Source organism: Cervus canadensis, chromosome 5 (genome assembly GCF_019320065.1).
Source record: "Cervus canadensis isolate Bull #8, Minnesota chromosome 5, ASM1932006v1, whole genome shotgun sequence".
Lineage (NCBI taxonomy): Eukaryota > Metazoa > Chordata > Mammalia > Artiodactyla > Cervidae > Cervus > Cervus canadensis.
In genome coordinates, this window is record NC_057390.1 from 74456388 (window position 1) to 74479624 (window position 23237).

At 38.9% G+C, this 23237-nt stretch overlaps 1 protein-coding gene across 9 annotated transcripts in view; it reads left to right on the plus strand.

The window, feature by feature from the left end:
* Window positions 1-1222: 1222 nt before the first annotated feature.
* The window catches only part of PUM2 (pumilio RNA binding family member 2), a 97756-nt gene continuing 75741 nt past the window's right edge, over window positions 1223-23237 (plus strand). For 2 of the 9 annotated variants that reach the window (XM_043469292.1, XM_043469296.1), the window contains exon 1: window positions 1223-1301. The gene's annotated coding sequence lies outside the window, so the exon portion shown is untranslated. Of the gene's footprint in view, window positions 1302-1388; window positions 1635-23237 lie in introns of those variants that run through there. The other 7 variants (XM_043469293.1, XM_043469298.1, XM_043469295.1 and 4 more) reach the window with 4 other exon arrangements.

The window sequence follows — 23237 nt, forward strand, 5'->3', positions numbered from 1 at the left end:
AAATCCAGATCTTTAAAATGTTGACCAGGTGATTCTGACATGCAACTATAGTTGAGAAGCACTTGTCTCAACAGGCCACATAGACATAACCCTTAGATGCAATGCATGTGGCTGGAATGCAAAGAACAATTGTTCATCCTATGCCTCCTCTGTCCCACCAGATCTGTTAGTTATTCTAGAAGAGGAGAATGAACACTCTGAGTAGGCTACTTGACCCCAGTCTAGGTTCCCTTGTGGTCATAAGATGCCTGACAGCAGGAACTGAGGCAACATGCTTTCTTGCTGTCTCATACATTCAGAAGGAGAGACTGGCTCCTTACAGAGGCCCCCCACCCCTCCACCCCAAAGTTCTGAGTTGGCACCTTTGTGTCTCATTGGCTTTAAATGGATGACACACCCATTGCAGAAATAGTTCCTATTGAGATGGAATTACTATGATTGGATCACCAATGCTTCTTCAAATTCATTGTGTAGAGGAATTGCCTGGGAATCTTGTTAAAACGAAGATTTTGATTCACCAAGTTCTGGAGTGGGGCCAAGATTCTGCATTTCTAATGAGCTTCCAGATGATTAAAATGACCACCTTAAATATCAAGCACACCTGATATTTACAGCAGCTGAGGTTGAACACAGGAAGGCTAATAAAAGAGCCTGCTACAGATATCCAGACGTGGGAAGCAGCCGCGAGAGAGAATCCCTGGCCTAGCAGAACACCCGAGTTTCCTTTGTGTTTACCGGGCCAAGCACAGAGGTTGGGGGGGGGGGCAGCCCCCGCATAAGTCCACTTAAGGGGTTCACTTTTCCACACTCGTGTCCCCGCCCGCCCCTCCCACCGTCTTCCTTCGGGGTGAGGATAAGGGTGAAACCTAAGGGCCTGGATTACTGGTCCGGGTCTTGTGGGCGCCGGCACTCCGAAAGTGAGAGGACTGCACCGCGGTGGGGAGGGCGCTGACACCCTCACAAGGCAGTCGGGGTGTGTGGGGGAGAACAATGAACTACTGGACAGGAAGCGCAAGGCCAGCGAGTTCGGAAGACTAGGCCCCACGCGGGAAGACGGACACGACAGCCGCGTTCGAAAACACCACGCCTGCGCTGCCCGAGCCCGGCGCGCGCTCCCGCTCGCCGCCTCAGCCAAGCTCAGGTCCAGCCGCGAGCTCGCAAGGTGAGGGCGGGGACGCAGACGCCGGAGGGACGGCCGAAACGCGCGAGCGCAGAGAGCGTGCGCACGCGCAGAGCTGCCGTCGGCGGGCGCCTGGAGCGCGGGAGAAGCGTCGGAAGCCACTGAGAGGAGCGGCACCTTGGTGAGCACTCCCGCCCCCCACGCCCCGCCACCGCCTCCCTCCCTTCCCTTTTCTCCCGGAGTGCTTTGCGCGCGCCCGGTGGGCGGGGGGGAGGGGAGGCGGCGGTGGCAGCCATGTTGTTGTGAGTCTCTGTGTCTCACCCTCGGTACTTCGGTGGTTCGGAGGAGGAGGGGGAGGAGAAGGAGGAGGTGGGGTGGGGGGGAGGGAGGTAGGTGGAGAAAGAAGATCTTGCCGCCACCGAAGGCGGAGGAGGGGGAGGACGGCCAAGAGCGACGCCGCCGTGTGCCCAACGGTCGGTGTCCCCGGCTGAGGCAGCGCGGCCGCAGCAGCCCCGTAAGTCAGTCGCGCTTGCACCCCTCTCCCCTTGCTCTGGCGCCGCGGGGCGGCTCCCCGGGCTTTGTGTGGCGGTCTCGGCTGGGGGCAACCCGCCGGCGGGAGGGCGGACGGGGCCAGCAGGCAACTCAGGACGGCCGCGGCCTGGAGCCCGCTCGCACAATGCAGGGGGAGGAGGGGTGCCGGAAGGGGGTGTGCGCCCGGCGTGTGTGTGTGTGGGGGGGGGGGAGTGCTCACGCCTTTCCCGCTTCCTTTCCTCCCAGCGTTTGAGCCTCGCGGAGTTTGCGGGGGGGCCCTCGCGGCTCTTTCTTGGTCCCTTTCTTGGTCCCAGGGTTAGAGATCGAGCTGTCCGCCTGCCCAGCCCTTAAAGGCTCGGAACGTGCGGGGGGAGAGCGGCCGGGTGGATCCCGAGAAGCATGCGAGTTGGAAGTGGGCGAAGAGGAAGGAGCGGGTTTATGAAAACAAGTGTGGGGATGAATGCTTGAGGTCCCGAGCGTGTCCTGGAAGAGCTTCCGGCAGACAGGTGTAGGGACGAAAGACACGGTGTAGGGCTTATGGGTTCGTTGTGTTAGGTGCCATTGGTGAGGAGTGTTGTGTTTTTGTTAACTGGAACCGATATCGAGACTCAGGGAAATGTGCAAAAATTAAAACAAAAGAAGAGATTAAAACTTCACTCATTTTAGCCATTGTTTTGTATCTGAACTGGGCCAAGTTTGGGGAACATGTTAAATTTTTTTTTGCCCAAATACACGTGTTAAAGTTAGTGTTAACTTCCGAGACCACAGGTAGGGAAAACCAACTTTTCTTAGCTTTTCATTCTGACACATTTAAACGTTTGAATGGGATGGGAATTGCGGGGTTAATCATGTATAATAAGACAACCGTGTTAAAATCTGGACTTAGTACTTTGTGAGATTTTAGCTTAAAAATTGGTGACAGACTTAGGGGCAAAGGGTTTTTTTGGGGGGGGGAAGCTGTACTAGAAAAAAGCTTTTAAATGTTTGAGAGAAATGTAGTACTTGGAAAGGTATTGTATATCAAGAACATTTTAATAAAGGGTGTTACCTAAGAATTTCAGTAGACTTGTTTACTGCTTAGATTCGTGTTTGATAGGTGACTCTTCACCATGTGACCTGGAGCACTGGAGGATGATTTAAGGATTTCTGGCTAGCAATCCGGTTAAAAACACAAACATAAAAGAGTTTTAATTGGCTAAGTTTCTGTTCTTAGTTTTTTAATACTCTGCTTTAAAAAAAAAATGATTTGCTTTATCTGTACAGTCGTCCTAAATAGTTGCTGGCGTTTCCCTTATTTCAAGCATGTCTTTTAAAAGCCCAATTTCTGGTGACATTGAGTTGTTTAGAATTGTCTTTTGGTGTTCCAGAGGGCGGGTTTTGTATGAGATAAGCCATATTTAAAAAAAAAAAATTATATTTCAGAATCCTGGTTCTTCAGTTTTTAAAGTTCGTTTTTGTTATTTGCACAATAACTCTTCAGGTTACATTTGCAATTAACAAATATCTTCAAACAATTTAAACTTTAATTTTAATACAGAATTTTCTTATTTTGAGTCTAAAGTTCTCCTAGATGTTTGATACTAATAAAATTTCAGCTTTTTAAAGCCTAAATACTACCACATTTAAATTGATCATACAAGGTTGTCACTTTAATAGGTCAGTTTTTTTAGGCATTACAAGTATGTAATAAGCCAAATAAGCAGTCTTAACACAGATACTAATATTAGGATTTTGTTTCTCTTAAACCTTCCATACTTGTTTATAAATCTTTGCGGTGTTGAAAGATAATTTATCTTCCTATGTAGTTTACTTCCTGTGTAGGTACTATCCAAGTTAACAGAAGTGATTACTTTCAGATATTAAGGCCAGGTGTGACATCCAAAGCCAATCTTCTCTGTGACCAGACTGCCTCCTTTTTATTGATACTGATAGGATCTTCATAGTTTTAAGTGGAGGTTGGTTCTGTCTCCTAGACTCAAGTTCTTTGTACTTTGTAATTCAGCGACCTTTGAATTTGTTGGGTTTCTAAGACAGGAAAACACTGTATTTTTTCATGTTTTTATAACTTGTGGATACCTACTTGAAATATCTGAACGGCTTTGTTCAGCTTGCATTCACAGTTTGAGGCCATTTTACTGACAGGTATGACTAAGATAATAATTGTACCTGTAACATTGTAAATTGACTTGTTACATACTAGATTTTTTGCTGTTTTTTAGAAAGCATAAAAATAGTCTGACTTGCTCCTATTGTCCCACCTACTCACTTTTCCTTTTGATGAGTTTATAAGAAGGAACTGATCAAGTATATGGCTCAGCCCCTTTCCCCATACTCTTTGGGAGCCTGCCCCCTTGCAGAAAGCACTCTGCTTCTTCCTGAGGTCACTAGTGATAGACTCTGTCCCTTTCTGGAGGAGGACTGTGGTTGACCAGTGCTGCCTGTGACTGGGTTAGGATAATTATGAAGTGTGGTTGTTAGGATGCTGTCTTGGTCTAGGTTTAGATTTTGCTTTTCAGAAATAAAGGAGCTATATGGATTACCATCAGTCTTAATTCCTGTGTCTCTCACTCCTGAATTCTGATGTGTCGGGAAAAAGGTTTCTTCAAACCCTATGATGTGGTGGGAAAAACGTTTCTTCAAACCCTATTATTTAGAAACTAATACTTAAATAGTGATTTTTATATTTAGCAATGTAGATAGAAGACATTTTTATTTAGTTGTTGCTTTTGTAGTAGAAAAAGTGAATTTACAGAGAAATAATATTCTCACACTTTTCCAGTGAAATGCTGTATAGAATTATTACATAGGTAGGTGCATGATACATGCTGCTGCTTCTCAGATTTTCACATAGCAATATGCTTAGAGACATATCACAGATTTTCACTTCTTATTCTCTTACCACTATCTTGTGAGGAGATAAAAGACTTTACAGTACTGGAAAACATCCAGATTGTGTCCACCTTACATACATATTCCAGAATTTTACCATACCTGTCAGATACAAAAGCGCCTAAGAAGTGTGAAGGGAAAAGGGATAGTCAGGGTGTCAGAACACTTTAACTGGAAGTGGGACAGAAAAGGCAGTCATTTTCACCTACTTAGGATGATATGTGTATTTGGATCGCAAAATTCTGCTTCCTGGAAGAGTTCTGGTGAAATTGACTATAAACTGACAGTACAAAACCATCTACTCAGTGCCTGCCTAGGAGAATAAAATCTGTAGCTGACTTCCAGAGTACGTAAAAAATAGTGTGAGAAGGGGTTGGTTTTTTTAAGTCCCCCCAAAAAAGTATGTGAGACTTAATTTTAGAGATGTCTTTGTGGTTTCTGTTTGTGGAACATTTTATGTCAAGTTCTAGATCTCTTAAGTGGTGATCTCTGATTTTAGACACTGTTTCTGAAAGGCTTACTAGGGAATCAGTGGGAGATAGTCTTTAACTGCATAAAGTGGTTTTCTTCATTCTGACATTAAAAGAAAGTAAATGAATAGCTTCCCGGGTGGCTCAGTGGTTAAAAAAAAAAAAAATCTGCCTGCCAAAGCAGAAGACATGGGTTCAATCCCTGAGTGGGGAAGATCCCTTGGAGAAGGAAATGGCAACCCACTCCAGTATTCTTGCCTAGAGAATTGTAGGGACAGAGACGAGCCTGGTGGGCTACAGTCCATGAGGTTGCAAAGAGTTGGACATGACTGAGTGACTAAGACACACACACATAGTATTTTATTAGCACTTTTAGCGTGATTAAATGCAAAAACATTACACTTGCCGTGGCAAAACCTGAGTCATTTAAAACTGATTCAGCATAACCAGAATTAAGATTTGAAATGTAGAGAATTTAGAAATTCAGGGTTTCCTATGATGTTTTCTTGGACCACCTTGCAGTAAGAATATAATTGATTGCTTTTCATCCAATTTGTGTTTGTACATCCTCAGTCTTCATTTAAACTCTAAATTATGTGGCACCTATACAAGCAAAAATAGGAGTACTCAAAGATAAATCGTTTGCTAATTTTTATCCCAAGTCTGGTTAAGAAGAGACTCATGGAGTATTAATTCCCATTCAGTCCATTTGTTACTCTGGATAGTCTAAGTTGTATCATTTCATCAAGCTAGAGTATCAGAAACTTGCCTTCATTTTTTGAAGTTTGCAGGCAGGCCTGTCATGTGCTACAGTGTTTAGATGTTGGTGGGGCAGTGGTCTCTGGTCTTACTGTTTTACTGCAACTATAAGGTTATGTTTACAGTGGAGAGGAAGTTGATAAAACTCATGTTTACACAGTGCAGTACACTAAGTGCCACCCTAGGTGGTGTTGCAGAAGTGCTGTGGACTCAGGTAGGTAGACACTGCGGGGGGTCAGGAGAAGCTTTCCAGGAGAGGTCGACTGGACTGTAAGAAGACCTAGAAATGTTAATTTAGTCAAGAGATGGGTGAAATGGCATTTAGCCAGAGGGATTAGTGTGTGTAGTGACCCAGATAGGGAGAATGGCAGAGCTAGAAGGGGAGGCAGGGAAAAGATTTGACTGCAGATATAGGTAGAGACCCACTGGATTTAAGGGCCATTTTAAATTTGAACAATTCTGTGAAGACTTTGGAGATGATATCTTGGAAAGATTTAGAGCATTATTATCCAGGAACCCATAACATAATTACTGTGAGTCGCTTTCCCTGGATTGTGTTAGAGGAGTTAGACACATGACTTTCCCTGAAGGATTGGCTAAAAAATGAGATTATGAAACCTTGCATCTGCTAAGCAAGTCGTTGAGTATATTTTCTGTTACAACTCTTGAGTTCTCTATAATACTGTATATAAGAATTTTCTTTTAAAGCTTAGTGTTAGAAATAAGATTATCTCATTAAAAAAAAAAAAGGTTGCCTCCAAGGAACTGGATACTGAGAGTTTCATTGTATAATGTACTGTGTCCCCCCATCTTTATGACTTTAGAAGTTAAACTTGAGTTTACTATTTTTATTTAATATTTGCTTAGGTATTTTCCTAAGATTAGTTTTTGTTGTGTACATTTCCTATGAATCACTTGGTATGTCTTCCAAAATTTTTTATTTTGTGTAGAGTGAATTTCATTTAGATTATACTCAACTATTTCTACCACAGGCACTTTTTTCTGGTATGTACCTTGAAACTGGTAGTCCTTGAAACTAACATACATTTGGTTTCTCTTTTCAGAAACTGCAGTGTAGGTGCTTTTGAGTTTTTGTTGTTTTCTAAGTGAGAGCTTAGGGTTTTGTTTTACTTCTGTATCTTTAGGAAATTGGTATGATCATCTCAATTTAAAGTGATTGGGAAGCAGATCATGAGTTCAAGGCTTGCTCTTGAATATTTGAGGAACCTGTTTAAAAAATCACAATTCATACTCATCACCTAAAAGATTTCCTTATATTTAATTCAAAAATTTGCACTGTTCATATTTTTCTTACACTGTTCATGATAGTCACAGTAAACTAAACAGTTAAAACACTTTAACTGTCACAGGTTATGACTTTTCCTAGAGAAAAGTTAAGAAAATTGAAATAGATAACTCATTCATTTTTCTTTTTTTTGGACTAGACTAGAATGACTGCTTCTCAAAATATCATCTTTTGTGTTAACATGTTTATAGAAAGTTATAGTCATACTAGGTTAAAGTGAAGTAGATTTATTTATTTATGCATGTGTACATGCCACACTTCAGGGCTTGTGGAATCTTAGTTCCCCAACCAGCATGAAACGTAGGCCCTCAGCAGATGAAGTGCGGAGTTCTAACCATTGGACTGCTAGGGGTTTCCCAGTTAAGGAGTTTTAATTGTGGGACATCTCAGAGCCTTTACTATGCTAATATCACAAAGAATGGATTCCAGAATGACCTTGTGCTAAGCTTGCAAAAGAACAAATGGGTGCTGGGGAGCAGTGTGTTCTAAGTGTTTTGGACAAGGAACCTCTTATTTTAAAGAATGCTGTGCGTTGGTGATGAAGAAACACACTTTGGAAAATTTTTGTCTGAAGAAGAAAATCTTCTAAAAGTTGCACTTAAATCTGCTGCTTAAAATGGTTTTTTGCTTTTTCCAGTTGTCTCATACCACGAATTCAAATGATTTCCTTTAATTCTCTGTTACAACCTAATTAAGCTTTTTTAGTTATTTCCCCTTGGTGCTATGTTGCCTCTAATTGATAATGTGTAACAATTGAAAATTTCTAGATCACCATTGGAGACAGATCTTCATTTGTTGGGCATTCAACCTAGTACTAAAATAAATTGAAAGTAGCACAAGATTGCTTGTACTCTGTTTTGTGATAAAGTTTCTAAACTGTAATAGATTTAAACTGTATTAATATAGAACCTTTTTTTAAAAAACAATTTATTTTGCTTACAAGCCTTAGAACACAGAAATACAAAAGCATGAAGCCAGCAGTATCCAGTCTCTTACCAAACTTGGGTGTTTATTTTTTCATACTCCACACATATACATTGCCCCTCTTTTATTAAACAAAACATGGATCAGATTACACACCTCAGGCAACCTGGTGTTTTTATTTAATATCATGGATATTTTACTGTATTAGTACATGTAAGTTTAATTTTAATAACTTGTAATACTGCATGACTTTATTTTTGCTAACCCATTTTTGTTTGTTTAGGTTCTTTTTTTTAAGTACTGCAAGCAAATGTTGCAGTAAATACCATTATTCAGTTCATCCTTTTATGTTGTTTGTGTAAGTTGTCAGAAGAGAAATAACTGTGTCAAAGGATTATATATTGATTCTCAAACAAAAAAAAATATGTTCACTCATTATGATTTGTTAATACACTAGAGAGGACTTATATTGCAATTTTACATGTTATCTAGTTTCCACAATAACCTTATGAGGGAAACATTGTTACTGTCATTTGCAAAGGGGAAAACAGAAGCAGAGAGTTCAAGTGCTTTGAGTTCATTTAGGTACTTAGAGGCAAACATGGTACTTAGAGGCAAACATGGTACCATATTATAGATCTTCTAGTTCTGGTTTCTGTTTCTGTTATGCCATGATGAATGATGCAAAACTTTTAGTTGGAAAATCACTAGGGTCCTTGTGAATTAAACCCTTGTACAAAAAAGATCTTCATGACCCAGATAATCAGGATGGTGTGATCACTCATCTAAAACCAGACATCCTGGAATGTGAAGTCAAGTGGGTCTTAGGAAGCATCACTACGAACAAAGCTAGTGGAGGTGATGGAATTCCAGTTGAGCTATTTTAAATCCTGGAAGATGATGCTGTGAAAGTGCTGCACTCAGTATGCCAGCAAATTTGGAAAACTCAACAATGGCCACAGGACTGGAAAAGGTCAGTTTTCATTCCAATCCCAAAGAAAGGCAATCCCAAAGAATGCTCAAACTACCGCACAACTGCACTCATCTCACGTGCTAGTAAAGTAATGATCAAAATTCTCCAAGCCAGGCTTCAGCAATATGTGAACCGTGAACTTCCAGATGTTCAAGCTGGTTTTAGAAAAGGCAGAGGAACAAGAGATCAAATTGCCAACATCCACTGGATCATTGATAAAGCAAGAGAGTTCCAGAAAACATCTATTTCTGCTTTATTGACTATGCCCAAGCCTTTGACTGTGTGGATTACAATAAACTGTGGAAAATTCTGAAAGAGATGGGAGTACCACACCACCTGACCTGCCTGTATGTAGGTCAGGAAGCAACAGTTAGAACTGGACATGGAACAACAGACTGGTTCCAAATAGGAAAAGGAATGCATCAAGGCTGTATATTGTCACCCTGCTTATTTAACTTATATGCAGACTGCATCATGAGAAACGCTGAGCTGGAGGAAGCGCAAACTGGAATCAAGATTGCTGGGAGAAATATCAATAACCTCAGATATGCAGATGACACCATCCTTATGGCAGAAAGTGAAGAAGAACTAAAGAGCCTCTTGATGAAAGTGAAAGAAGAGAGTGAAGAAGTTGGCTTAAAGCTCAACTTTCAGAAAACTAAGATCATGGAATCCGGTCTCATCACTTCACGGCAAATAGGTGGGGAAACAGTGGCTGACTTTATTTTTCTGGGCTCCAAAATCACTGCAGATGATGATTGCAGCCATGAAATTAAAAGACGCTTACTCCTTAGAAGGAAAGCTATGACCAACCTAGACAGCATATTAAAAAGCAGAGACATGACTTTGGCAGCAAAGGTCTGTCTAGTCAAGGCTATGGTTTCTCCAGTGGTCATGTATGGATGTGAGAGTTGGACTATAAAGAAAGCTGAGTGCCACAGAATTGATGCTTTTGAACTGTGGTGTTGGAGAAGACTCTTGAGAGGCCCTTGGACTGCAAGGAGATCCAACCAGTCCATCCTAAAGGAGATCAGTTTTGGGTGTTCATTGGAAGGACTGATGTTGAAGCTGAAACTAATACTTTGGCCACCTGATGCGAAGAGCTGACTCATTTGAAAAGACCCTGATGCTGGGAGGGATTGAGGGCAGGAGGAGAAGGGGACAACAGAGGATGAGATGGTTGGATGGCATCACTGACTCAATGGACATGGGTTTGGGTGGACTCTGGGAGTTGGTGGTGGACAGGGAGGTCTGGTGTGCTGTGGTTCGTGGGGTCACAGAGTTCGGACACGACTGAGCAACTGAACTGAACTGATACAGGTGGTATGGTATGTATAAAGGTCTCAACCCTATCTGCAAAGGGAAGCATTACTTGGAGAGCGGAAGGAAAGAAAGAAAAAAAATGAAGTTGTTCAGTCGTGTCCGACTGTTTGCAACCCCGTGGACTGTAGTCTACCAGGCTCTTCCACCTATAGGATTCTCCAGGCAAGAATGCTGGAGTGGTTTGCCATTTCCTTCTCCAGGGGATCTTCCCAACCCAGGGATCAAACCCAGGTCTCCCATATTGCAGGCAGACGCTTTACCCTCCGAGCCACCAGGCAAGCCTCCCCAAATTTGTGCCTGTCTCCCTTCTAGGACTAATTCAGATAAGTCTTAAGATAGGTGGGATGTGTTTGTAGTTTTCAAACCTATCTAGATTCTCATGCACTATGAGGATATGATAACCAGTGACCTTAACACTGAGATGCTCATATCCCTGAGGGGTACATGAAGAATTTTCAGAATGTTAGCACGTTTAGTTTTCTGAGGGTCAATTAATAGGTCCTCGCTATATGTACGGAAAAAAGCACATCTTCGATCCATCACCGATCTTATTTTAGTGTATTCTACCCCAGGTGGTCTTCCCTAGTGGCTCAGATGGTAAAGAATCTCCCTGCAGTGCAGGAGACCTGGGTTCGATCCATGGGTTGGGAAGATCCCCTGAAGAAGGGAATGGCAGCCCACTGCAGTATTCTTGCCTGAAGAATCCCATGGACAGAGGAGCCTGGTGGGCTGCAGTCCATGGGATTGCAAAGAGTAGGACACAAGTGAATGATTAACACCCCAGGTATTAAGCCTTTGAGAGTCCAAACTTAGAGGTAGCTTCCTGTAGTGATTAAACTTACTGATTCACATTGATGATAGAATGAGATAATAGTCTAGAACTGGAGTGTTCTGGCTTTCTTTGGGAATTTCTGAATTAGATCAATGATGGTCTTGAGTGGTAGGAGTAATTGTGAATTTTTTTAAGCCAGTTCCCCTCTTCTTCCCTAACCTTTTGTCAAAGAATACTTACAAAGCAAAGAACAATACTGTAAAATGTTTTGAAAACTAGAAATATGTAAATCAGACTGTAAAATATGTTGAATTTTAATGTATGGATTCTTTTGCTCCATTTTTTTGAACACTTTGGAAGAGTATATTGAAGAATTAGGGTAAAAAAATAAGTGCTAACCAGAAGTGCAATTCCTTTAAATCAGGTGATAGAATATTTAGATCTACAAATTGGGTTTCCTTTTTTTTAAACCTAAAATATCAGGAAGGTGTGTCTAGAGGTAATTGCTATAGTAGGTGTGCTTATACATGTTAATTGTTTCATAACATCTTTAAAACCCTTAGAAGTTTACAGATAAGGGGCAGGATTGAACTTGGGCCCCAGAGGAGTGAAAGCAGCAAGTCGTAACCATTGGTTCTTCAGGGAATTCTGGAGAATATTTTCTTTTAAGTGATACTTAATTTACTGAAAAGATGTTTTTCTGTTACGTTTCTTTATAACTCATGATACCTTTTTCATGTATAGATGTATGTATATTTGAGTTCTACCATATAAAACATTGTTTTCCAAGCCAACTTACCTAGTGATTTTTAACATGTATATATTTTAAACGTTTTTAAAATATAAGTATTCAAAGAGTATAGAACTATAAAAAAAATCATGAATATCTCTTTCCTGACATGACCACTATTAGTGGTTGTATCACTCTATTTTCCATGTATACATACGTATGCATGTGTCCTGATTTTACAGAAGTGGAAAGATAGAATCACTGGTTTTTACCTTGACTTTTCACGTAATAGTCTAAAATTTTTTCCATGTATGCATAAATATACCCATCTCATGCTTTTAATGGGTGTATAATTTTATCATTTTCTTTCCCTCCTTATTACAGTATTTAGTATCCTTTTGGTCTCCTCCCTCATGACTGTTAACATTTCACAGAACACTGGCACAACCAGAACAGTATGCAAAATTGTGGTACATAATTCTGATGAGGTTTTAAATTCTCATGGGTAAGATGATATTAATACATTGAAAAATACACATTAAATGTCAGGAGAATTGAGAAAAAGATTATTTGGAGAAGGTTTTAATGGAGAAAGTGGCATTTGAGCCAAACAAATCAAAAGAATTGTGGGATTTGCACATGAAGAGATAAAATGACAGAGCTGTCCAGGGGACTGGCATAGTTCAACAAAAGGAAAGTCGGGGAAGAGAGTGATGGTTTATGCTTGGTTGGTGTGGAAAATAGCATGGAGCTTTTGGAGTGTTCATATTCTTGAATCCTCTGCCATTTTAATAGCTTTGTCTACTAGGGTAGAGAAGTTGAGCACAGTTTTCTTGTTTGTAATTAGGAATACAATACCTACTTTGCTGAATTGTTGTGGGAATTAAATATAACATGCCTACTGTGATCACTGGGATAAAATCAAGTGCTCAGTAAATTCTGTTTTCTCTTTAAGGGATGGTGTCTGATAGAAATTAGTCTAGAGAGGTTTATGGTCATTTGGAAATAGTTCTTTGTTGTTGTTGTTTTTAATTTCATATACTCCTTGTCAAAACTGCGGTTGAGGAAATAGCTGATGTTAGGTTTAAACAACAGCTTGGATCATAAGTCAGTTAATCTTGTAGAGAGTAACCCCCTTTACAAGCTGCAGTTGATAAATGTTTTGTCTCAAGGTGTGTGGGAGGGTGTCCAAAACTTACCTATCCCTCAGAGCCCAGCTTAAATACTTAACAAGGCTTTAAATGCTTCCCAAGGCTGCTGGTCATATTGTTATCTTGTTAAAATTACTATGGAAGTTTTCAAACTCAAGTAGAATAGTATAGTATACCTTGGAGTACTAGATCATCCATGTGCAACGTTGTGTGAAATCTTTATACCTATATTTTACTTTTTTAAAGTATTTCAAAGCAAATCCCAGACAATAGCTAGTTTAAGCATAAATTCTCATGCTTATGAGAACTTAGTAAAAAATACAATCTTACTATTATTACTGCTAATAAAATTCCTTAATATCATCTAATACCCATTCTATATTTAGATTTCTCTGATTTTCTCAGAAGTCTTTTTTATAGTTGGTTTGTTAGAATCAGGATTCAAGCAAAGTTTATACAATATATTTGACTTTTAAGCCTGTAGTTTATATAATAGTCTTTCCTCTCCCCTCCTCATAACAAAATTTCATAGATAGTGAAATGAGGTGAATTTTTTTCTTTTTTCCATATTCTGGATTGGGCAGTTGCATCCTTGTGTTATCTATTGATTTTGCATGTTCTCTTTCTCGTATTTCTAATAAATCAGTATTTAGATCTAGCAGCTTTCTTAGATTGATGTTTACTGATTTACTTTTTTTTAAAACAGTTTTCTTCATTGGTGCTGTTTCTTATTACATATATCATGAGGCGTATAAATGCTAGTTCCACTTTCAGAATGATGGCATTTTATATATAAAAACGTTAACTTAGAAATACTGCTTTTTGAGGTGACTCATTTAATAATTTACATTGGACATTTCACATGTATCTTGGTCTGATTAGAACCATTTTGAATTATCTAATAGTTATCTTCATTTTCCATCTAAGTTATTTGACCTACTGCTCTCAGGTGATACGTAAAAGCATCAAAAACTAGCATTGAGGTTGTTTTAGTGTGTAGATTTTCTTTGAGCAGTATTCTGTTTTTCAAAAAGAAATTTCAGTAATCAGTGTTTTATTTCTTAACCAATTGAGAGAATGCCTTGTAGTATAAGAGACTTTGTAAGGACTAAATATAGTGATTCTCCTTTGGGAGAATTCTAAGGAAAAAATACCTCACCTTACAGCTGCAAGTATGTAAGTATGTATTTATCCCCATTATGTCTCCTTGAGAATATATCTGAGATTGTGCCTCAAAGAGCTACAAGTTTTCTTGCACATAAATATTTGGTCAATTTTTTTTTTTTTCATTGATATGAATCAGCCATAGATTGTAAATTTTTATTTAATGTCTTAATGCTTGTGTTGGAACAATCTTAATTTCTAATCTTAGAAGATTTAAGCTAGGGTCTTTGAAGAGTTCCAATTTCTGGGAGTCAGTATATTGATAACACATTTTTTTGGCCAGGTTTTATTCAGAACGTAAAATTTGACTTTTCCTTAATATACAGTACTGTTCTTAATGGTGGTAAAACAAGTATGTCATTCTCCCATGAAGTACATGGACAAATGAGTAGCATATATCAAAAAAAATTTGTGGCTTCTGGCTCAACCACCACCTCAGTGACTTGTTCAACACCTCTGAAAAAGTGTGTGGTTCAGTTTGTTCCCCCAGATAAATAACAAATGACTAGATGTTGATGGTGATTCCTAGAGACTTCAAATGTTAAGTTGGTGAAAGCTAATAGTCTACCAGAAATAAACACAAACCTGGATTTAGTTTACCTTTGTCATATGGATAAGAAGAGGCATTGCTAAACAAATTAATTTTGTTGGAAAATCTGTAAAAGTGATTTCCTGTGCTGAAGAGATTAAGGTATTCTTTTTTTTTTTTTTGGTGCTGACAACTTTATTAATACTAATGTGACAGAATAATGAACCTAGTGATTGTTTAAAAACAGTAAATAACATAATGTAACATATAATAAGCCATATTGATGATATAAATTACATATTATATACAAATATATCTTCCATATATTTTACCTTTTCAACAATTTTCCATATTACTATTAACCATATATTCAATATTTTAAAACATATTATGTGCACCTTGCACATAGATATGTATATTTAAAATGACTTTGCAAAATCAGCATGAATACAATTAACATATCATTCTATACGTTAAGTTATATATTGTATGTTTTTAATACTTTATATCTAAATGTAACAAATATGATTAACTGATATTTGATACAATATTACACATAAACATATTATATGTATTATATTGGATTTCCCAGGTAGCTCAATGGTAAAGAATTCCCCTGCCAATGCAGGAAACACAGGAAATTCATGTTCAGTCCCTGGGTTGGCAAGATCTTCTAGATGAGGAAATGGCATCCCACTCCAGTATTCTTTCCTAGAGAATCCCAAGAACAGAGAAACCTGGCAGCTTACTGTCCATGGTGTCATAGAGTCAGACATGTCTAGTGACTGAGCATACATGCATGTTACATTAGTACAAATGTATTTTTTTACTGTATTACATATAGTATTATACTCCATTTAAAATATTTAATTAATTAAAATCCTATCTATGCCTTTTTACCTTTACCTTAAAAAATATGTAGTTATCAATATAAATGCGACTAATATAGACAACTGTACTAATATCAGTTCAGTTCAGTCGCTCATTTCGTGTCCGACTCTTTCCAACCCATGGGCTGCAGCACGCCAGGTTTCCCTGTCCATCCCCAGCTCCCGGAGCCACTCAAATTCACATGCATGGTAATGCCATCCAACCATCTCATCTTCTGTCATCCCGTTCTCCTCCTGCCCTCAATCTTTCCCAGAATCAGGGTCCTTTCCAGTGAGTCAATTCTTTGCATCAAGTGGCCAAAATATTGGAGTTTCAGCTTCAGCATTAGTCCTTTCAATGAACATTCAGAACTGGTTTCCTTTATGATGGACTGGTTGGATCTCCTTGCAGTCCAAGAGACTCCCTAGAGTCTTCTCCAACACCACAATTCAGAAGCATCATTTCTTCAGCACTCAGCCTTCTTTCCAGTCCACTCTCACATCCATACAAGACACTGGAAAAACCATAGCTTTGACTAGATGGACTATTGTAGGTAAAGTAATGTTTCTGCTTTTTAATATGCTGTCTGGGTTGGTCATAGCTTTTCTTCCAAGGAGCAAGTTTCCTTCAATTTCCTGGCTGCAGTCACCATAGTAAGTAAAGTAAAGTCACTCAGTCGTGTCCGACTCTTTGAGACCCCATGGATTGTAACCTACCAGGTTCCTCTGTCCATGGGATTTTCCAGGCAAGAGTACAGGAGTGGGCTGCCATTTCCTTCTCCAGGAGATTAAGGTATTCTTAAGGACTTTAGTGCCTGTTTTCAATGCTCAGAAGCTCGGTTGTGTCCGACTCTCTGCGACCCCATGAACTGTATGGCCCACCAGGCTCCTCTGTCCATGGGATTCTCCAGGCAAGAATACTGGAGTGGGCTACCATTTCTTTCTCCCCTGTTTTCAGTGGATACTACTAATTTATGCTCAATGATTATGTTTGTTAAAATCAGTCCAAGGAGTTTGATTACTGTAGGAATATTTTATAAGCAGCTTAAAGTTACTCTTTGTGTATATTGACTTACGTCAGTCAATTAAGTTTCCATGTACTTTGTTCTTGTAGTTGATTCTTGGGGTAGCAACAGCCTCTATATATTAGAGGACGAATTAGGAGAAGTAGTGCCAATGGGAAGTTGCACTCATTTTATGTTGGTAAATGTTTTCAGTTGTACATAAAGTCTGAGGAAGAACCTTGTTTATGTCTGTTAAAATGAACATTGTGTATAAATGAAGGCACGTATAAACAGTCACTATCCAGATACTAGATGATTTCATGATCTGAATTTTGGGCTTCCCAGGTGGCACTTTATTTTTTGGGCTCCAAAATCCTTGCAGATGGTGACTGCAGCCATGAAATTAAAAGACGCTTACTCCTTGGAAGAAAAGTTATGACCAACCTAGACAGCATATTAAAAAGCAGAGACATTACTTTGCCAACAAAGGTCTGTCTAGTCGAGGCTATGGTTTTTCCAGTGCTCCCGTATGGATGTGAGAATTGGACTGTAAAGAAAGCTGAGCAGAGAGGAATTGATGCTTTTGAACTGGGGTGTTGGAGAAGACTCTTGAGAGTCCCTTGGACAGCAAGGAGATCCAGCCAGTCTATCTTAAAGGAAATCAGTCCTGAATATTTATTGGAAGGACTGATGTTGAAGCTGAAACTTCAACACTTTGGCCACCTGATGTGAAGAAGTGACTCACTGGAAAATACCCTGATGCTGGGAAAGATTGAAGGCAGGGGGAGAAGGGGACAACAGAGGATGAGATGGTTGGATGGCATCACCGACTCAATGGACATGAGTTTGAGTAAACTCGGGAGTTGGTGATGGACAGAGAGGCCTGGTGTGCTGCAGTCCATGGGGTGGCAAAGAGTCAGACATGACTGAGCAACCGAACTGAACTGAGGTGGTGCTAGTGGTAGAGAACCCGCTTGCCAGTGCAGGAGACAGAAGAGATGTGGGTTAGATACCTGAGTCAGGAAAATCCCCTGGAGAAGGGCATGGCAACCCACTCCAGTATTGTTGCCTGGAGAATCACATGGATAGAGGAGTCTGGCGAGCTGTAGTCGTTAACGGTTACACAGAGTCAAACACGGACTGAAGCGATTTAGCATGCATGCGTGATCTGAATTTACATTTCCTAAAATGATTTTTTAATTAAATATATATTGAGCATTTTGGTGGCTAAGACAGTTCGTCACCCCTTTAACTCCGGAGTTTAATAGCTACTATGGCTTTAAAATAGAACTAATTATAATGCTGTGAAAATGTGATTAGTATTATATGCTGGTGCTTTTAATACCTTTTATTGTAGCTCTAAATGGTTTTTGCCCCCCAACCTATTTTTTCAGTCGCTCAGTTGTATCTGACTCTTTGTGACCCTTTGTACTGTAGCGCACCAGGTTCTCTTATTCATGGGATCTTCCAGGCCAGGGATACTGAAGTGGGTTGCCATTTCCTGTTCCAGTTTTTTTATGGTAGGCATATGGTAAGGAATTGGATCAGATGTTCCCTGAGAAAATAATGTATATTCTTGGTTCATTATACAGACTATTTGTAAACTTCGGATTATGCATTAGTACATATGAAAACTCAAAAAATTTAACCAAGTTGTTGTTTGTGGTACTTTATCTGTTTTTCTTACATAATTAGTAATAATGCTGTCCACAAGAAAATTAGCCAAAACTGTTCACTTTTAGAACCTAATAAAGACACTCTTTTGTGACAATTGTGTTAAAGACTCATAACCTCAAACACTATAATTTTTTAGTTCAAATTTACCTCAAGATTATACCGGGTCTTGGCCATAGATAAGTTTCTATTATGTATTTTCTGTATTAGCAAATTGTAGTTGTTTAAGGAAATAAGCTTCATGGCTTAATAATGCAAGCCAAAAAAAATTGAAAACAGACTTTACACCCCCAAGCAGTATAGTGTGTGCCATAATTTTTGGATACATTTTCCTGAAGGGAACAAAGTTCAGTGTTATTTAACCGAGAGCCTGCTACTCCATTGCTTGTTGGAAGAAAGGGGTTGTTTGCTTTCTCCTTTACATCTAACCATGCAGGGGAGAGTTGTTACATTATATCCAGATTGTTTTCCCTTGCCCTCAGTTGATTCCAGCAGACATAGTGTTCAACATAACAGTTTGGTGTTTTGTGAAAATTTTAGTCCTTCTTAGTGGCATATGTGTGACCCGCTGCTCCTGCAGCTTCATTTTAATATGAACTTCATTGCAGAAGAATTGAAACAGTGTTTATTTTCTTTCTATCCCATTATTTTGCCCACTTTCTCATCCATTCTCTTTCTCATGATTGAAATAAATAACACCTTAAACTGAAAAGCTGAGCTTGAGTCTTGTTTTGTGGGTTTTGTTTTAAACTCTTTTCCCTGTAACCTACCCACGTTATTTGAAAGGAAATGATAACACCACCTACGTTTAAATGTAATCTGAAATCCTTGTTCATTATTAAAATAAAAAATGTGCATGCGGATAGTATAAATGGAAAGGTTAAAAACGAAGCTCTGATGCTTAACTTTGGGTTTGCTCGAATTTGAGAGGGGATTATCTGCATTTGATGTTTTGTGGAGCAGTCGAGTAAATGCAGTAGAGCCCAGGTCAGCAAAGTTTGGCCTACAGGTCAGATCTGGCCCACCACCTGTTTTTGTTTGAACTGCTCTCTAGGATTGACTTTTAGAATTTTTAATTGTTGGGGGGAAAAAAGCAAAAGAAGTAAGATTTTGTGACACATCAAAAAACACAGTATTCAGACTTCACTGTTCATAAATAAAGTTTTATTAGGACACATCTGTGTTCATTCATTTTCTTATTGTCCATGGCTGCTTTTGTGCTACAAATGCATACTTGAGAAGCTTAGGGACTGTATGACCTGTAAAGCCTAAAATGTATATATACTGTCCATCAGTTTCTTTACAGAAAAAATTAGTTGACCTCTGCACTAGGGCATGATGCGCCACAAAAGTATGTGGATCCATAAAACTAAGAGACATCTCTCAGTCTGGAGTCTCTTTAACTTATGAGCGCATCTATTTGCACCACAGATGAAAACTTAGAAGTAAGTGAAAAGGGGACTTCGGTAAAGCTCTGATGCTTTTACTTTTGAGAAGATGTAAGTCTCTTCCTATTTTTCCTTCTTAATAAAAGTCTTCTCTCATTTGTATATTGTACAGGCTTATTGTAATAAAATAAAAATGGATGGAACAAATTGGTGTGCTCTGATCACTTAAGGACTGTACAGATACTGGTATATTTCCTTTTTCTCTTAACATTGCTATTATTAATACAAGCATTTCCTTACAAACTCAAATATTGTTAATAGCTACACAATATTTATACTTGTGTTGTATCACTTACTGTGAGACAGTTATGCAGTTTATACTCTCAGGGATCTGTAAGCAACACTACTACAAACATTTTTCTACATAAAACATTTTTATATTCAGGTTTTATTCTTTGGATTGATTTTCAAAGTAAGGGAGACTGGTTCAGAAGATAAGAGCCTATATATATGATACCAAATTGCTTTCCTAAGAAGGTATTGAAACTTCAGAATGTGTGTTTGTATTTGTTAGAGGTACTTTTCCTTCTTAGAGCTAAAATTCTGCCATAGTTATCTGAGGCTACAGTTTACTGCAGATTAAAGGCAACCTAATTAGAAAGGTCTGAAGTAATATGTTCCAAGTCAAGTAGTATTGAACCTGAAAACAAGGCAGGAGGCTGAAATACTAACAGAAGCCTTCCTACCAGAGACACAAACATTGAGCAACCTGAGTTTCAGAAAGTGTCAGTTCTTTCTAGAATAGTATGTAATGCTTTTAATAATAACAACTAGTTACTTGTTGAGCACTTTTTATTGATGACTCACAAAACACTTGATACATGTGATCTTCACAACAGATAAGATTTAGAGGTTAGGCAGAATTTAAGACTCAAAACTCTGTATTCTGAATCTAAATCACGTATTGTTTGTACTTTCACATCATCTTAGGAGCTTCCCTGGTGGCTCGGCGGTAAAGAATCTGCCTGCAGTGCAGGAGCCTCAGGAGACACGGGTTTGACCCCTGGGTCAGGAAGATCCCCTAGAGAAGGAAATGGCAACCCACTCCAGTATTCTTGCCTGGAGAATCCCACGGACAGAGGAGCCTGGCGGGCTACAGTCCATGGGGTTGCAAAGAGTCGGACACGACTGAAGCCACTTAGCATGCACACACATTATCTTACATGTAAAATTTATTCATAATGCTTTCTTCAGGATTGCAGAATAATGAATCCATTTTTATAACTATTTCCATCCTAAGTAACAAGAATCTTACATTTTTTGGCCCTAGTGGAATAATTAATCTTAATAAGGACAATCTGTTCTCAGAGAATACAGATAAGTAAGATGTCACACACAAGTTTTTTTTTTTTTAGTACCTGTAATTGGTATGATATTTGTGTATTGAGCCTTGACTTCAGGGCTTAATATCATTTAATGTATATTCATAAATTGAATTATGAAGTCAGAGTTATATGGCTGCATTGTCAAATTGGTAGGATTTAAATGGAAGCATTTCTAAGAAACTAGAACACCTCTTTAGGTGGTTGAAAATACTTGATTCCTGATACTATGTTAGCAGTATCCCGAAGCTTTCAGATGATTGGCCATTAGGTTTGGGAAATAGTTAATGTTTGGAAGAAGTTGAGGCTGTCATGGGATGGGAGATCTGAAAATACAAGGTCTGTAAGATACATGGTATAGGAGAAAGTAAAATCACAAATGTAAAAAAAGATCATAAAGGACACTGAGTTTAGGGCTGTATGGAGATCTTAAGAAGCACTTGCAAAAAAATAAAATGGACCCTTCCCCAATTTAGGAAATTTTAAAGAAAAAATGGAAGTCAAAGATGGTTTGAGCAGACCATACTAGACATTAGAGTGAATTGTTCACGCTAAGATGTAGAACTTTGATTGCATGACTGAGAAGTGTAGGACACATTTGGTCCAAGATTCCCTTTACTTATCAGATAATTGGGGTCCCTCCAGAATAGATTTATGAATGTACAGTTGTTCATCAGTATCTGCAGGGCATTGTACCAGGGGCCTCCCCAGCCCAATACCAACACCTGAAGATGCTCAAGTTCCCTATGTAAAGTGGTGTGCATATAATCTGTATGCACACTGGGGTGTACTTTAAATCATCTCTAGATTACTTATAGTATCTATTACAATGTCAGTGTTATGTAAATAGGTGCCAGCCCTCAGGGGATTTGATTTTGGGAACTCTTTGGAATTTTTTTCATACTTTTGATCCCTGGTTGGTGAAACATGCAGATGTGGATGGGTATTGAGGGCCATCTGTAGATGTTGGGTGGTAAAAGAGTGCTTTGATCTTGAACTTCTGTTTTAAATCCATGTCATGATGGTATGGCTAGAGATGTTTATTATAGTTAGGTATTGGATGTGTGTGTAAATAGTTCATCTAACTATTACGTTACCAAACCCATAATGAAATTTTTGCTCTAAGTGGGGATATATACTTTGAAGAAATAAAAGAGGGGAAAAAAATAGTCCTTTGTACTTATGTACATACTTAGCATTTCTGGTGCTCTTCCTTCCTGATGATCTGAATTTCCATCTGATATCCTTTCCCTTTAGCTTAAGAATTTTTAAAGGACTTTCTGAGGTAGAAATCTGTTTATCAGTTTTTTTTCGTCTATAAATGTCTTTTAGCCTTTATTCTTAAAAGATATTTTAGCCTTTATTCTTAAAAGATATTTTCACCAGATAAAAATTGTAGGTTAGCATTTTTTCCTTCTTTCATTCCTCTAAAGTCTGATCCTTTTTATTCTGGTTCCCATTGCTTCTAGTGTGAAGTCAGTGGTCATTCATCATTTTTCCCCTTTTTGTAATTTTTTTCTGTCTGCTTTCAGGATTTTCTCTTTGTTCATCACTTTTCAGTGCATAGGGGTGAGGTTTTGTTTTTGTTTTTCCTATTTATTTTACGTGGAGTTCATTGAGCATCATGAATCTGTAAGTTTTGCTTTCATCAAATATAAAGGGATTTCTGGCCATTATTTTCTTTAAATAATTTTTCCACTTCATTAATTGTTTCTCTTTCCTTTTTTCCTCCCCTTCTTGTTAGATTGGAAATCACTGTTGATCTATGTTCAAATTCACTTTTTATTTTCAACTTACTGTTAGGTGATCAGCTATCAGTCCTAAAGGAAATCAACCCTGAATGTTTATTGGAAGGACTGATGCTGAAGCTCCAGTTCTTTAGCCACCTGATACGAAGAGCTGACTCACTAGAAAAAACCCTGATGCTGGGAACTGTTGAGGGCAGCAGGAGAAGAGGGTGACAGAAGATGAGATGGATAGCATGGTTGAATAGCATCACCAACTTAATGGACCTGAGTTTAAGCAAACTGGGAGATACTGAAGGACAGGGAAGCCTGGCGTGCTGCAGTCCATGGGGTCGCAAAGAATCAGACACATCTTATCGACTGAACAATAGCAACTGTTAAGTGCATCCAGTGAAATTTTTAAAAGATATTTTTCAGTTTTAGAAGGTCCATTTGATTGTTCATAGTTTTGCTTTTTTCTTTGCTGAAATTTGTTTTTTCATTTATTAGTGTGTTTTTCCTTTCATCTTTGAGCACAGTTATAATAGTTATTTT